Source organism: Bos javanicus, chromosome 16 (assembly GCF_032452875.1).
Source record: "Bos javanicus breed banteng chromosome 16, ARS-OSU_banteng_1.0, whole genome shotgun sequence".
NCBI classification, from domain to species: Eukaryota; Metazoa; Chordata; class Mammalia; order Artiodactyla; family Bovidae; genus Bos; species Bos javanicus.
Window position 1 is genome coordinate 56,317,459 of NC_083883.1, and position 14,501 is coordinate 56,331,959.

General features: G+C 38.6%; 1 protein-coding gene across 2 annotated transcripts in view; it reads left to right on the plus strand.

Moving 5' to 3' along the window:
• RABGAP1L (RAB GTPase activating protein 1 like) overlaps positions 1–14,501 on the plus strand; it is a 741,235-nt gene that overhangs the window by 109,748 nt on the left and 616,986 nt on the right. The window lies entirely within an intron of this gene.

Genomic DNA, 14,501 nt, shown 5'->3' on the forward strand with positions numbered 1-14,501 from the left:
TGAATAATGCTGCAATAAACACAGGTGCATTTATCTCTTTGATATCCTGTTTTCATTTCCTTTGAGTATATACCCAGAAGTGGAATTGCTGAATCATATAGTAGACCTAGTTTTAACTCTTTGAGCCACCTTCATTTTGTTTTCCATATTGTCTGTACCAAGATCCACTTTTATTGTTGAGTGTATCTGTACCAAGATTTATCTTGAGTGGATCTGTACCAATTTACATTCTTGATTTACATTAGGAAAAGAAATTTGACTTATAACGTGGATATTAAGTAATTAGAAAAGATGATATATTTTAACTGTATCCTCCCTTTAGTCACTAAGTCATGTTTGACTCTCTGTGCCCCATGAACTGCACGCCAGGTTTCCCTGTCCTTCACTGTCTCCTGGAGTTTGCTCAAACTCAGTGTCCATTGAGTCACTGATGCCATCTGGCCATCTCATCCTCTGTCACCCCCTTTTCCTCTAGCCCTCAATCCTTCCCAGCATCAGGATCTTTTCTAATGAGTCTGCTGTTCACATCAGGTGGCCAAAGTATTTGAGTTTCAGCTTCAGTATTGGTCTTTCCAATGAATATTCAGGGTTGATTTCCTTTAGGGTTGACTGGTTTGATCTCCTTGCTGTCCAAGGGACTCTCAAGAGTCTTCTCCAAGACCACAGTTTGATAGCATCAATTCTTTGGCCCTCAGCCTTCTTTATAGTCCAACTCTCACATTTGTACGTGACTACTAGAAAAACCATAGCTCTGATTATATGGACCTTTCTTTGCAAAGTGATGTATCTAGTTTTTAATATACTGTCTAGGTTTGTCATAGTTATTTTTCCAAGAAGCAAGTGTCTTTTAATTTTGTGGCTGCAATCACCGTCCACATTGATTTTGGAGCCCAAGAAAATGAAATTTGACAATTTCCACTTGCCATGAAGTGATAGGACCGGATGTCATGATCTTCATTTTTTGAATGTTGAGTTTTAAGCCAGTGTTTTGCTCTCTTCTTCTAGCTTCATTTCTTCACCTTCATCAAGAGTCTCTTTAGTTCCTCTTCACTTTCTGCCATTGAAGTGGTATCATCTGCATATCTGAGGTTGTTGATGTTTTCCCCGACAATCTTGATTCCAGCTTGTGAGTCATCCAGCCCAGCATTTTGTATGATGTACTTTGCATATCCGTTAAATAAACAGGGTGACAATATACAACCTTGGCGTACTCCTTTCCCAATTTTGAACTAGTCTGTTGTTCCCTGTGGTTCTAACTGTTGCTTCTTGAACTGCATATAGGTTTCTCAGGAGGCAGGTAAGGTGGTCTGGTATTCCCATCTCTTTAAGAATTTTCCAGTTTATTGTGATCCACACAGTCAAAAACTTTAGCATAGGCAGTGAAGCAGAAGTAGATTTTTTTTTTTTTTTAGTTCCCTTGCTTTTTCTGTGATCCAGCATGTGTTGGCAATTTGATCTCTGGGTCCTCTGCCTTTTTAAAGTCCAGTTTGTACATCTGAAAGTTCTCAGTTCACATTTCAATTCTACCCTCATACTTGATCTGGAAGGGAATGGCTACCTACTCCAGTAATTCTAGCCTAGAGAATTCCACCGACAGAGGCCTGGCAAGCTACAGTCCATGGACTTGCAAAGAGTTGGCCACGACTGAGCAACTGTCACTTCTTCACTTGATCTTCATTATTCCAATTTTATGCATTTATTTTTTGCAGCAAGTGCAGTATTAAATTCCTGGAGAAGGAAATGGCAATCCACTCTAGTAACCTGGCAGGGAAAATCCCATGGACAGAGATGCCTGGTGGTCTACAGTCCATGGGGTCATATGCTATGCTATGCTAAGTCACTTCAGTCGTGTCCGACTCTGTGCGACCCCATAGACGGCAGCCCACCAGGCTCCCCGTCCCTGGGATTCTCCAGGCAAGAACACTGGAGTGGGCTGCCATTTGTAGTTGGATATGACTGAGCCACTGAACACACACAATATTAAATTATGCCAGTAGAGGGTGCTGCAGAGATACCCTGAGGAAGGGACTTGTGTTCTTGGTTGTGATGTGTTGTGATTGCTCCCTGCTCTTGCTACAAGATTCTGGTACATCCAGTGGTGTTGTGCTCCAGCTGTGCACACAGTTCGAGCATTCCCTCTGTGAACTCATGGTCTAGGTCCTGGCTCAGTGAGGTCTTCCTCAGTGGTCTTCCAGAAACAGACACAGGCTCTGCCTCTGAGCTGCCTCCAGGAGTCCTGATTTTCTTTGTTCACCTGCCTGCTGACATTGGCTGCCTGCACCCTAGAGGATGTTTCCTGTTACCTTGTGGTCCTGCTTTGCCGGGGCAGTCCATAAAGCTTCTTCGTTATCCACTGGTCTACAGTCATACCTTCTACAGTGAGATCAGACTCCCAGCTTTAGGGAGAGGATCTTCTTTCTTGATTTGCTCTTCTTTGGGTTTCTCTTCCTCAGCCTTAGGATAGTTTTAAAAATTATTATATACAATTTTTTTTATTAATAAGATTTCCCTGTTCAAATTATTTTTGTGCTCTCTCCCCTATTTGGACTTATACTGACAGTAATTAATTGAACTAGTATCTAACAAAATTAGCCAGTCTGGTAGATAAAGTTCACGATACATTTCTGGGGGAAAAAAATTTTAATAGTATTTTTTTTTTTTTTTCCCATCTCCCAAACTCCTTTTATTCGGAAACTACTGAAGAATGTCCTCTACCAAAAAATGAGGTTTTGAATTAAATAAATACATACATGGGGTCCAGGATTCAGAATATCCAATGCAAGACAGAATCAGAAGGAGTCCTGAGGGTGACAGTAATGGGGACCCAGGCCAAGAGAACAGTGAACCCACATTTTTAGAGCAGTCTTCAGAAGTGATTTCCTCAAGAAGACAAATTTAACGCAACACCCACAGTACCAAAACATTTGTAAAAGAGATTTACATAATTAAGAAAGTGTTTGAATTTGAATTACTGTTAAGTACATAGAAAAATTAAGCCAATATAAAAACACTGTAAAATAATTTCGCTCCAGGGAAAACAAAGTGCACTGGAAAATACTAAGAGTAGTATACTATATGGTTCACCTACCCCACTCCAGTACTCTTGCCTGGAAAATCCCATGGATGGAGGAGCCTGGAAGGCCGCAGTCCATGGGATCGCTGAGGGTCAGACACGACTGAGCGACTTCACTTTCACTTTTCACTTTCCTACATTGGAGAAGGAAATGGCAACCCATTCCAGTGTTCTTGCCTGGAGAATCCCAGGGACAGGGGAGCCTGGTGGGCTGCCGTCTATGGGGTCGCACAGAGTCGGACACGATTGCAGTGACTTAGCAGCAGCAGCAGCAGGAAATAGATGCCGTGTTGTTGTTTAGTCAGTTGTGTCCAATTCTTTTGTGACCCCATGGACTGTAGCCCGCCAGGCTTCTCTGTCCTGGGATTTCCCAGGCATGAATACTGGAGTGAGTTGCTATACATAGTCTTTTTAACTGACAGTCTTTTTTTGCTGTTCAAATAAAAACGTGTAATTTAACCCCAGACCTTTAGAAAATACAGTACAAACAGGTCAGAGTTCATTCAAGTCAAAGTTAAATGGAATCATTTCTTATCTCAAATTGTGATAAAAAAAACTTTTTATTTTTTAATGGGTTATAGCTGTATTAACAATGTTGTGATAGTTTTAGGTGAATAGCAAAGGGAGTCAGCCGTACATATACATGTATCCATTCTCTCCAAACTCTCCTCCCATCCAGGCTGCCATATACCACCGAACGGAGTTCCCTGTACTGTACGTTAGGTTATCTATTTTAAATATAGAAGTGTGTACATGTCCATCCCCAATTCCCTAACTATCCCTTCTCCCCATCCTTCTCCCAACAACTGTAAGTTTGTTTTCTAAGTCTGTGGGATCATCCTGGATGAGGGATCAAACCCATGTTTCCTGCATTGGTAGGCAGATTCTTTACCACTGAGCCAGCAGGGAAGACAAAAAAATTATCTTTTTATTTACTCTTTTTTGGCAAAGGAGGGAACTAAAGTGTGTTATTTTGCCTGCTAAGAAACAGCTAATAAGAGGCAGCAGGGCTTCTTGCTAGTCTTCTTAATGCTTTTCTATTTGACCCTTTTGTATGACTTTTTTTGGGGAGAAGAGCTGAGGGAGCTATTGTACCTATGGATACAATTATTTTATATCACTTAGTAAACATTGTTTAATTACTAATGTTTTGTTCTTATTTGTAATGGCAACATAGTTTTTCTTTTTTGAAAGATTTTGGTTTATTTGAAAGGAAGCAGGAAGAAGAACTACATAAAATGTTCTTTTTATTTAGTAGGAGTTTAGGCAATAATTAAAAAATGTGAAAGAAGTTTTCTGTGTGGAATACTGTATTTGTGCTCTAATTATTAACTTGATTTTATCTATTTTAAATACATTTTACTAAGTTTAGTCATCCTTTTTCAGTTCAGTTCAGTTCAGTCACTTAGTCGTGTCTGACTTTTTGTGACCTGATGAACTGCAGCACACCAGGCCTCCCTGTCCATCACCAACTCCTGGAGCCTACCCAAACTCATGTCCATTGAGTCAGTGATACCATCCAGCCATCTTATCCTGTGTTGACCCCTTTTCCTTCTGCCTTGAATCTTTCCCAGCACCAGGGTCTTTTCCAATGAGTCAGCTCTTCGTATCAGGTGGCCAAAGTATTGGAGTTTCAACTTTAGCATTAGTCCTTCCAATGAACATTCAGAACTGATCTCATTTAGGATGGACTGGTTGGATCTCCTTGCAGTCCAAGGGACTCTAAACAGTCTTCTCCAACACCACAGTTCAAAAGCATCAATTCTTCGGCGCTCAGCTTTCTTCACAATCCAACTCTCACATCCATAATGACCACTGGAAAAATCATAGCCTTGACTAGACGGACCTTTGTTGGCAAAGTAATGTCTCTACTTTTAAATATGCTACCTAGGTTGGTCATAACTTTCCTTCCAAGGAGCAAGAGTCTTAATTTCATGGCTGCAATCACCATCTGCAGTGATTTTGGATCACCAAAATAAAGTCAGCCAGTTTCCACTGTTTACCCATCTATCTGCCATGAAGTGATGGGACTGGATGCCATGATCTTAGTTTTCTGAATGTTGAACTTTAAGCCAACTTTTTCACTCTCCTCTTTCACTTTCGTCAAGAGGCTCCTTAGTTTTTCTTCACTTTCTGCCATAAGGGTGGTGTCATCTGCATATCTGAGATTATTGATAGTTCTCCTGGCAATCTTGATTCCAGCTTGTGCTTCCTCTAGCCCAGCGTTTCTCACAATATACTCTGTATATAAGTTAAATAAACAGGGTGACAGTATACAGCCTTGATGTACTCCTTTTCCTATTTGGAACCAGTCTGTTGTTCCATGTCCAGTTCTAACTGTTGCTTCCTAACCTGCATACAGGTTTCTCAAGAGGCAGATCAGGTGGTCTGGTATTCCCATCTCTTTCAGAATTTTCCACAGTTTATTGTGATCCACATAGTCAAAGGCTTTGGCATAGTCAATAAAGCAGAAATAGATGTTTTTCTGGAACTTTCTTGCTTTTTTGATATTCCAGCAGATGTTGGCAATTTGATCTGTGGTTCCTCTGCCTTTTCTAAAACCAGCTTGAACATCTGGAAGTTCATGGTTCACATATTCTTGAAGCCTGGCTTCTCACGTTATTTTTTAAATTGTTCTTTACCTGTTTTCTTTAAGGTTTATATATTTAGGTAAATTATTCTATTTCCCACTGTACATAGAAAATTCTTATCCTTTTGATAAGTAGTTAGAGCTTCATATAGCTTGATTCAGCTGTTTTAAGTCAAATTGAGCTTCTGAGGAATCCAAATTATTTTACATGCAGATCATGTCGTTTAGTGTTAAATTTTTTTTTTTTTTCTTTTTGGCTTCAAATATAAATACCAAAATAGGACTGTGTAGGAAAGAGTTAACAAAGGAGGACTGAAGCTACTGTCCTGAAAGTTCTGCGAGTAAGGTTGGTTCTCGTCTGGCAATTGGAAACCTGGCTTTGGGGTGGTTTCCACCATTCTTATAACTGAGACTAGGGGCTTATTATGCCACTTAGTACAAACAATGTGATTTGTCCTGGGCTCCCACTTTCCTTATGGAATCTGGAATTTTGGTATATGCTAGGCAGAGGGTGCCTATGTGATTAGTCTTGAGAAAAACAGACTCTTGTCTGTGGGCGTGTCACATATGTGACATGTGTCATTTCTCACATGTCACAACTCATTGCTGGGAAAAGGGTGTCCTCTGTGTGACTCCCCAGGGAGAGTACTCTTGGAGTTTGTGCCTAGTTTCTTCTGAACTTCACCCTGTGTGCCTTTTCCCTTTGCCAATTTTCCTTTGTATTTGTTCACTCTTCTATGTCCTGAGCCTAAGTACAACTCTATGCTGAGTCCTGTGAGTCCTCGTAGCAAGTCATCGAACCTTGAGTGGTGTTGAAGACTCTGACAGAAGAGCATTTTGTTGTGACTAGTTTTTCATCCAGAAATCACATTTAAGATAACTATTTCCGTGTGTGTGTGTGTGTGTGGCTTTTACTGATTATAGAAAATGAGTATTTGCCTAATTGAAGGTCTCTTTTTGAGGATACAAAATAGCTTTTCTGCACCTTGTCTTCAGAGGAGCAGTAAGAGTTGATGATAATATATAGTAAATATACATGGGTTTATAGTTTTGGAAACTTAGCACCAGATAATGTCTTCAGACACCCAGAATAAGTTTTTCTTGATGCACTTCAAGTAGAACCTCATCCACATTCATGTTCTGGTCCCCTTTCTTCTCCCCATCAGAAATAGTAAGAGAATACTCAGAACTCCTCGTTACTCTAGTAATACTGCCCCTTCCTTGTCTTGTGTACCAGAAGGAGTAAAGCAGGGTACTCCTGAGTGCTGTGTTCTCTTTCCAGGAGCCTTTTTCCTACACTGAACCTTCAGCATTGCTGAAATAATTCTTCGCTGGTTTCTTGCAGCCTTTGTAGGAAGTCCCAGGTTTTCCATTAGTACTCAGATTCTGATTCCCACATGACTCTGCATATCCCCTCATCTGACTCCTGTCTGCACCTTAGCTCAGTTTCCTAAATGATTTCATTGTATACTCTGGAACTTAAAATCTGTTGTCAGCACAATTCCCTTTTATCCTTAATGTCATTTCTGATTGTTCCATTCACTTTATACAACCTGGCTTTTGCCAGAGTCCACCACTTGCCTTATAGTCCTTTCGGATGATGGCTGATTCCTCTCTTGCCACCTCTTGGAATCTCTGTATTGAATGTGGGGAAGTATCTTTCTTGCATGCCCTTGCTGCTCTTGGGCAGAGGATGCATATATGATTAGTCTTAAGAAAAACAATCTTGTCTGTGAGTGTGTCACATATTTGACACGTGTCATTTCTCACATGTCCCAACTCATTGCTGGGAAAGTGTGTGCTCTGTGTGACTCCCTAGGGAGAGTACTCTTGGAGTTTGTGCCTAAGATTCCTCTCTTGCCACCCCTTGGTATCTCTGTATCGAAGGTGGGGAAGTATCTTTCTTGCATGCCCTTGCTTATTTTAGACCATGTTTCTCTTTTCTTCTAGAAAACTTCCAGCTTCCAAGTTCATGCTAACAGATTTTAGCATCTGCTAACCTCTCTTGTTGTGGTTATCCACAAGTCCTTGGAATTCCTGTCAGACTTAGAAGATTTTAGCTCCTGACTTCTTTTCATCCTATAATTAGTAAGCTTGTCTTAATTTGGAAGTTTTAATATCCATGCAGATGATTATTCTAATAACCTCTTAGCTTCTTAGTTTTTTGACCTCTCTTTGTCCAAAGATCTTGTCTTTCTCCCTACTCTAACCATCTATTCCTATGGTCATTCTTTAGAATTTGTCATGACGTATAACTGTACTCCCTTCATAATCTCAATTTTAAGTATCCTACTCACTACCTCTTATTGCTGTAAGTCACTTCTGTTTTCTTAATACCATTAATTTTCTAATTAATGTTACTGTTAGTCTATGGTTGGTCCCATCAACCCATAGATTTGTTTTAGTGTCCCTTACCCCCTCACTTCATGTTTTTACTTACCTCCTTCCCAACTTAGATTCTGTTATTTATCTGTACAAATTATTACTTCATATACTTCCACAAACTCCTTTACTCTCTTTCTCATCTTCCTACATGCCTGGCATATTCCCAGCTCTAGTTAATTCCAGCTTTCTGCACCTTTGTACCAACACCAGTGGTATAAATGAACGCTGCTGGGGAAGAAACAAGACAAAACTGTATATACATGTGCTGATTGACCATAAGCTTAGGTATACCTTAGTGTTGATAGCATTCCTGTTTCATTTTACTAGACAAGCTGTTAAGTCTCTTTCCTAGATAATTTTACACCTTCTCATTAAACCTCCATCATATCGTCTACTGTGTTTATTTTCAGCCAGTGGTCTTTTAAGACAATAGAAGCAGTAAGAATAGAACTTTAGATATTCCCATCACTTTGTCTACCAGTCTTTCTGTTCTGTATTATAGATTCTGCTTTCTCTTATTACTCTGGATGAAATGTCCATGTTCCTATGGCCAATTTCCAACTTTTACACTAGATTTTTAATCCATTTTGCCTTCTTGATGATGTGATTCTATTCTTTCTGCTACCACACTCACTCCTGAGGTTAACTCATCCAGTCTCATTCCTTTAAACATATCTGTAAAATAGGTAACTTCCAACTTTTCATCTTTCACCTGAGGTCTCAGACCTCTATGTTCCTCATTCATGTATCCTGCAACTTTACTTCTTTGGTGTCTCAAAGTCACTGTGCTCAAAGTCTAGACCCCCCCTAGTCTAGTCACAAACCTATCCGTCCTGTAGTCTCCCCCAGCATTATGATTTATAGTCTGATCTTTTCAGTTACTCAGGCTGAAAACTTGGAGTCATTCTTGACTTCTTTTTCTTTCCCTGCACATCTGATTCATCAGTAAATTATATCTGCTCTAATTCCAACTATATAAAGAAAGATAAAACTCTCAAGGAAAGGGATAAAGAAAAATACGTGAATAGACATAGGTGAAAATGTCTATAAAAGAAATATAATTAGAAGAAAAGGAAAAAGGAGCAGGAACTCCAGGTGGAATCACTAGTATTTTATTTTGTTAAAAAGTAAACTTGCTTATAGGGCTTCCCAGGTGGCACAGTGGAAAAGAATCCACCTGCCAATGTAGAAGACAGAAGAGACACAGATTTGATCCCTGGGTCAGAAAGATTCCCTGGAGAAGGAAATGACAACCCACTCCAGTATTACTGCCTGGAAGATTCAATGGACAGAGGAGACTGGTGGGCTACGGTCCACGGGGTTGCAAAGAGTTGGACGCGACTGAGCATGCATGTTAACCTGCTTATGCCTTAAACTTTCTCATCAAATTGAATTTATAATTTTTTTTGCTGTTGTTTGGCTCAACTCCAGCTTCATTTGCTTTATGTTTATGAAAGAGAAAATGGGCCCTTGTTAGGGAGAAAATGTTATTTTTCTTTGTTTTTGATGTTTTAAAATTATAGTTATACTCAATTCTAAAAATATTTGTAGTTTGGCTTTTGATTATTTTGATGTATAAACCTGATACATGCAAAAGCCCAAATGTATCACTACCCAAATTTCCCATATTACTGCTATTGAATAATAAAGCAAAATAATTGATTTACTAAATGTTTTTAGCAGTGATTAAGGCAAGTTTTAGATTTTAATTGTTTTAATCATTTTTAATATTATATTTTTGACTATAGCTAATTTCTCATTTTTTTAATTTGAAGAGAGTTAGTAAAAAGTATTCATATTTGAATCATGGTTCTGCATTTCAAATTTTTATCCATTATGAAAGTTAATGGGACATTATTGTCCAAGGAAGGTGTGGAGGTTGTTGTATCTTCTTGAAGCTTATTGATTGACACTTTTTTCAGTAATGGACCTAAAGATACTATCTATTCTTTCATAACTTTCCTATAGGTTAAATTCTCTGCACTGGTAGCAGATTTAAGACAATCCTAAGCAAGTATTAAAATTTTTTTTTCATAGTAATTAGTCTTAGTGTTCTAAAAATCTTTGGGGAACAAATAAAATTTCCTACCTGATGAATGAAAAGAAAAAAATAACCAACTTTTAAATCTCTCTTGCTGATGAGTATAATTCCTAATGATGAAACTTACTCTTTCTGTTATTGAAGGCACTGAAGCAAGCAAGATTTTTAAGGTTCACATCTATGGAATCCCCTCATCTGGGTTTGAAATCCTGCTCTACAGTGACTTGATCAAATTATTTAACTTCTCTATGCTTCAGTTTCTAGTTTGTAAATTGTGAATGATACCTCTTAAGAATGTTGGAAGGATAAAATTAGGTGATACTTGTTAAGTGTTTGAAATAGTCCCTGAAACAAATAAATGCTTGCTCTACTGCTAATACCAGTACTATTAGTATTGGTGGTACTTATAGTACTACCACAGTCATGCTTTTTTCTGAGATTGCTGGTGCTTTGGGAGTGATTACCGGAAATCAGAATAGCCTGCAGAATCAGAGTAAACTACCCCTGTGAGAAGGCAAAATGTTGGTTATATTTATTTGGAACCTGTGTGTATATGCATGCAGTCTTTGTTCTGCAGATATAATATGCATGGATTTATGTTACCATGGTTTAGTTAAAGAATACCAGTCCCCCAGCCACATGGTTCAAATTTTTGTTAACCATGGTATATTAATTGTGAGTAATTGCATAAAATGTAGACTTTGCTGTTAGCTCTTCAGTTCACAGTCACTACATATGCTTATCCAGTGACTGTTAACATCACTTCTTTCAGAGTATGTTGATGATTGGTTATGGTGTATCTGTTATTTAGTTCACTCATAGACAGCAAAGTGTATTGTTGTTTTGCCTCCTTAGTCTCTCAATGATAAACCCATGTAACATTTTACAATAATGAATAATTGAAAGAGGTAGCCAACAAAGATGAATGCAGCAAACCAATGAAAAGTGATAATATTGAAAATGAAATTGCATGTTATCTTAGAAGATTTGAAAATGGTGACTGCAGTAAATCAACTATACTTCAATAAAAAATAAAAAAAAAAAAGAAAATGATGACAGCAAAATGAAGATAGGATGAGACCTAGCTCTGCAGGAAGCTACAGTATGAAGCATATTGAAAAAGTCTGATAAACAACAAAGACATGATAAAGGCATTTCAACATTTTTTTAGTTTAAATTTCACTAGAAATAGAAGGCTTCTTATGATTGAAATGGAGTGTTTATTTTTATGCTGGATTGAAGACTGCGGTAAAAAATAAAATCCTGGTTTTGCTAGTCTTCATGCCACAGTTTTGCAGTTAGTTGCGACACTGAAATAAAAGGTAATTATAAGAAACTGGAGATCATACAATTTCCTTAGCTGAGTTTTGGAAGAGATATGCAATGAAGGCATACAATTGAAAACATTCACACATCCTGATAGGAAGTAACAGTGAGTTGTATTTGTGTAGTGTGGCAAAGCGTTCACTGCACCGTACAGATAACTTGGCAGGATTTGAATAGGGCATAAGTGGAGTTATAGAAGAAATAGCTGACTGTGGGAAAGTTGACACTAGGTTTACACTAGGTATACAGCCAGAGGAGCTTAGTGAAGATGAACTTACCAACATAAATAAGGCAAGTGGTTTGATGAAAAGGATGAATGTCCTGGGAAGTCAAACCAGCAAAAACTTCATGTTAAAGGAGCTCTTAGAGATGTAAAAGTGCAAAGGATAAAATACTGGAAGCTCATTCAGAGTTAGAATGGAGTATAACTGTTCGCCAAGGCATAGGAAAAAAATGCTTATTCTATGTTGTTTATCACAAGAGAAGAAAGCAAACACTGTTTTGTTGTTGTTCACTCACGAAGTTGTGTCTGACTCTTTGTGACCCCATGGACTGCAGCATGCCAGGCCTCCCTGTCTCTCACCATCTTTGGAGTTTGCCCACGTTCATGTCCATTGAGTCAGTGATGCTATCCAGCCATCTCGTCCTTTGCCACCTTCTTCTCCTTTTGCCTTCAGTCTTTCCCAGAATCAGGGTCTTTTCCATGTAAACACCGTTTAAACTATACTTAGTAACTTTTCCAAAGAAATAAAATATTTCAGTGTTCAATATTTCTAAGTGCTTTAAAATATAAAGTACTAAATAATAGTTTTACCTTTTAAAAAATTTCCCTATATATTTGTAACTGATGAGAGTTTTTAAAGTTTAGAAAATATTTATAGGTCACAGGACAGTCATAATGTTTCCCATTGTTTATAAGATCACAATGCAGTTTCAGCTTGTATGGTTATTTTTATGGTTCACACTGCTGTGTATAGTGAGGAATGCCTATCTTTCTCTACCTGATAACTTTAATAAGGGAAAAAATAATTCCAACAATTCTTATATAGAAGACTTTCCAATATCTTTTTTGCTTTAAATTCTGTAAGATGGCTAGGATTCCAATTTTATGAAATTATGTAGTTTTTGCAGTTTTTGTGTATTCTAAAAATTATGATTTAATTTCAGCTTTTCTTCTTTGTTGTAGTTCTGTTCATTCTGTCTGTCATACTGTCACTTTCTCATTTTTAATAGCACAAGTTTAGTCTAGTAAGAGACAGTGTTCTTTAACCAAGACTGGTCAGTTCCCTGCCTCTTTTCCTTTTCTTTTCCTCCTTTTTATCCATGGTCTTCATGGAGATATGTAGAATTATGATTTTTATAGATTATAAAAGTAAAGTAGTTTCCTATTGCAGGACATTAACATATAATCCTTTTTTTCCCCTCCTTTTCTCCATCAATTAAGCCTAAAACCATGTAAGATATGCAGAGTTTTTGGTGTTTCTATGGATGCTTTGGTTGATTGGTTTAGTCACTTACTGGTTTGTGACCCCACGGACTGTAGTTTACCAGGCTCCTTCTGTCCATGGGATTTCCCAGGCAAAAATACTGGAGTGAGCTGCCATTTCATTCTCCAGGGGATCTTCCCTGCCCAGGGATTGAACCCAGGTCACCTACATTGACAGATTCTTTACCACTGAGCCAACAAGGAAGCCCATATAGATGCTAACTTGGTATTAAAAGCTGTGTCAAGCTGTTTCGAGTAACAGACTGGCTGGGCAGTGTGTCAAACTTCACTTCTTAATAATACTGGCAGTTATTGTTTAGTCGCTCAGTCGTGGCTGACTCTGGGACAGCATGGACTGCAGCATGCAAGGCTTCCCTGTCCTTCACCATCTCTTGGAGCTTGCTCAAACTCATGTCCATTGAGTTGGTGATGCCATCCAACCATCTCATCCTCTGTCGTCCCCTTCTCCTCCTGCCTTCAATCTTTCCCAGCATTAGGATCTTTTCCAGTGAGTCAGCTTTTCACATCAGGTGGCCAAAGTATTGGATCTTCAGCTTCAACACTTCCAATGAATATTCAGGGTTGATTTCCTTTAGGACTGGCTGGTTTGATCTCTTTGCTGTCCAAGGGACTCTCAAGAGTCTTCTCCAACACCACAGTTCGAAGGCATCAATTCTTTGATGCTCAGCCTTTTTTATTGTCCAGCTCTCACATCCATACATGGAAAAACCATAGCTTTGACTATAAGGACCTTTGTAGGCAAAGTGGTGTTACTGCTTTTTAATACGCTGTCTAGGTTTGTCATTGCTTTTCTTCCAAGGAACAAGTGTCTTTTAATTTCATGACTGCAGTCACCTTCCACAGTGATTTTTGGAGCCCAAGAAAATAAAGTCTGTCACTGTTTCCATTGTTTCCACATCTATTTGCTGTGAAGTGATGGAACTGGATGCTCTGATCTTTGTTTTTCGAATGTTGATTTTCAAGCCAGGTTTTTCACTCTCCTTTTTCACTTTCATCAAGAGGCTGTTTAATTCCTCCTTTCTGCCATAATGGTGGTGTCATCTGCATATCTGAGATTATTGATATTTCTCCTGGCAGTCTACAGAAATGGTATGGACCTAACAGAAGCAGAAGATACTAAGAAAAAGTGGCAAGAATACACAGAAGAACTATACAAAAAAGGCCTTCACGACCCAGATAATCACGATGATGTGATCACTTACCTAGAGCCAGACATCTTGGAATGGCAAGTCAAGTGGGCCTTAGGAAGCTTCACTATGAACAAAGCTAGTGGAGGTGATGGAATTCCAGTTGAGCTATTTCAAATCCTAAAAGATGATGCTTTGAAAATGCTGCACTCCATATGCAAGCAAATTTGGAAAATGCAACAGTGGCCACAGGAGTGGAAAAGGTCACTTTTCATTCAAATCCCAAGGAAAGGCAATGCCAAAGAATGCTCAAATTACTGCACATTTGCACTCATCTCACACACTAGTAAAGTAATGCTGAAAATTCTCCAAGCCAGTCTTCAGCAGTATGTGAACCATGAATTTCCAGATCTTGAAGCTGGATTTATAAAGGGCAGAGGAACTAGAGATCA